Raw genomic sequence first — 3,493 nt, forward strand, 5'->3', positions numbered from 1 at the left:
ACATGGAAGATGGAGGAAGCTTGAACCCAAACCAATGGATTCAAAGGAGATTCCGACCAAATAACAGTAATGTGTTTCTGATGGTAAGAGCTGATCAACAGAGGAATGGACTCCCTCAGAAGGTGGTAGACTCTGCTTCATTTGGAGGTCTTTAAGCAGAGGTTGGATGGCCATCTGTCATGGATGCTTTAGCTGAGATTCCTGCATTGCAGGGGGTTGGACTAGATGACCCCACAGGGTGCCTTCCAACTCCATAATTCTATTATTCTATGTTGTTGTTGTTTAGTCCGACTCTTCGTGACCCCATGGACCAGAGCATGCCAGGCCCTCCTGTCTTCTACTGCCTCCCGCAGTTTGGTCAAACTCATGCTGGTAGCTTCGAGAACACCGTCCGACCATCTCGTCCTCTGTCGGCCCCTTCTCCTTGTGCCCTCCATCTTTCCCAACACCAGGGTCTTTTCCAGGGAGTCTTCTCTTCTCATGAGGTGGCCAAAGTATTGGAGCCTCAGCTTCAGGACCCTGGAAAACACCCTTTCACATGCGGACCCTGAAAACTTGCCAAGCAGGGAATGTGGCCCTTGGGCTGAAAAGGTTTTCCCCACCTCTGGCCTAAATGGTTTCCAGAGCAAGGATAATAAGTGCAGGAGGGTAAAAGTGCAAGAAACATTCTCTTCCTTCTCTAATGCCAAAAAATTAAATAAAAATGTCTCTCAGACAGGGATAGCCTTCTCCCACTTTGTTAACACAGGAAGAAAAATAAGGAGAGTTTGGTTCCATTTCGGTATCCAAGTTTTGTTTCCCTTCCACTTCTCAGGAATCTTTTTCTTCCCTGTCAGCTGTTTGCATGAAGGAACTGACTGCACAAGTGAAAACATTTCCATGGCCCTGACATTTCATTGTTCAAAAGGCAAGAGGGTCACTCAAAGCAAACTCCCTCCAGAGCTAGACCAAGGGTTTCTGAACGCTATGCTGTGCGGAATGTAGGAAGGTAATATATACACTGTTGAGACCTGCTGTTACTCACACGGAAGGATCATGGCTCAATGGTACGGCCCAGGTTTGATCCCTGGCATCTCCAGCAGACAATCCCTGCCTGGAACCCTGGAGAGCTTCTGCCAGTGTCGACAAAACACTGGGAAACACTGGCCTGCGAGCGCCCCAGTTGGAGAACAGCCTTTACCAAAGGTGTTGTGGGCTTCGAAGACGCTTGAACTCAGGACGCAAGGGAGAAACCTGCAAAGAGGAAGGCACGCTTGGCAAACCCTCACCGTGATCAACTCCCACCCAGAAACCTATGTACCCACTGTGGAAGGACATGTGGATCCAGAATTGGCCTCCACAGTCACCTACAGACTCATAGTTAAAACTGTGTTCATGGAAGACAATCTTACTTGACTACGAGTGATCGCCAAAGAAGAAGAAGATGGACAAATGGTGTTGTCTCCACCAGGGGCAGCGAACATGGCACCCTCCAGATGTTGGACTACAATTCCCATCATTCCTGACCATCGACTATGGGGCTGATGGGTCCTGTAGTCCAGCAACATCTGGAGAGACCATGTAGGCTACCCATGGTCTACATCTGGTTTTCTACATCTGGCACATCACATTGGTATAGCAGGAAAGGAGATTCAAGGGCAATCAAAGAAACATTTAAGCATTCAGTGTTGTGTAGCATACTATAGTATCTATCATCTATCTATCTATATCTATCTATCTATCTATCTATCTATCTATCATCTATCATCTATCTAATTTGCAGAATATGGATAGATTTCCCCTCCCAAAATGAGAGTAAGAGCATCAGGTGATACCGAGGTCAATCCTAGCTGTGATGCAGAATCGCCGTTCAGATAAAGGGCTAGGGAAAACTCGTTTATTAATTATATTTTGGGAATAATTCCTGCTGTTATGCAGCTGCATTGTTTTATACTTTCCATGTGTCCTGAGATATAATAATAATAATAATAATAATAATAATAATAATAATAATAATAATAATTTATACCCCGCCCATCTGGCTGAGTTTCCCCAGCCACTCTGGGCGGCTCCCACTCGAGTGTTAAAAACAATACAGCATTAAATATTAAAAACTTCCCTAAACAGGGCTGCCTTCAGATGTCTTTTAAAGATAGGATAGCTGCTTATTTCCTTCACATCTGAAGGGAGGGCGTTCCACAGGGCGGGCGCCACTACTGAGAAGGCCCTCTGCCTGGTTCCCTGTAACCTCACTTCTCGCAGGTAGGGAACCGCCAGAAGGCCCTCGGTGCTGGACCTCAGTGTCTGGGCTGAACGATGGGGGTGGAGACGCTATTAAAAAGTGGTTGTGTTCTGTGTTATATAAATCAAGCACCGCAAGGCATTGTTTATTTTTGTTTTCCAATGCATTTTCTTATCAATAAAAAATTCGGTGTGGCGAGAGCAAATTCTTACAGTAGTACCTCAGGTTAAGTACTTAATTCGTTCCAGAGGTCCATTCTTAACCTGAAACTGTTCTTAACCTGAAGCACCACTTTAGATAATGGGGCTTCCTGCTGCTGCTGTGCCGACGGAGCACAATTTCTGTTCTCATCCTGAAGCAAAGTTCTTAACCTGAAGCACTATTTCTGGGTTAGCGGAGTCTGTAACCTGAAGCGTAGGTAACCCAAGGTACCACTGTATTCTAAACAAGTGGCTCTGAGAAAAAAAGTTACGGTGCCACTGTGGTCTACACACAAACTGACTAGCTAAAATGCTGCATTTTTCATGAGGACTCTTTTTTTAATAATTAAAAACCGATGTGGATATGCGGAGAACTGAGCTTAAAATTGGAAAAATGAGAAACTGAAATCGAGCATGCATATCTCCATAGTTGCTATCTAGCTGGGGGTGATGGGTGTTGTAATCTAACAATTCCTGGAGACCCAAGGTTGAAGCACACTGTTTCAGGACGCTTCTATTAGCTTGCATGAAACCCAAGCAAGACATAGGTGAACACTCAAAAGTAAACACTTTGATTTTATTTCCTAGCTAATCAAAGCCTCCCCCCCCCCCAGGGAAAGGGTGTCTGATTTTGGCAACTGTTTTGAAGCCCAAAGCAGGTTTTTAATTGTTACATCAGAAAACGTGCCAAATAATAAAGAATGTTGCTTTTTTTTTTTTAAGAGCGAAGGGGAGGCAGAAACAGCCCTTGGTTCTACAGAACTTCTCAACAACTTGACTAATACAATAATTGCTGCACTTATATTGCACTGCCTGGTGGCAATGTGTGTGTGTGCGTGTGTGTGTGTGTGTGTCTTTCATTAAGAGCATTTGTTCTCTCTACAAAATTAACACTGAAAATCAACTTTCCATTTTTTAATCATTATTACCAACCATCAACAGCAAGGAAGGCGATCGACAACATCTAGACGGAGAAATGAAGCACATATTATTTACTTTTCCCTGCAACAAAGATCTACGTAACTAGGGGCTGTTAATCTTTATTTTAAGATTAAAAATAAGATGAGAGATA

Source organism: Podarcis bocagei, assembly GCF_964188305.1.
Source record: "Podarcis bocagei genome assembly, chromosome: 16".
In the NCBI taxonomy this organism is placed as follows: domain Eukaryota; kingdom Metazoa; phylum Chordata; class Lepidosauria; order Squamata; family Lacertidae; genus Podarcis; species Podarcis bocagei.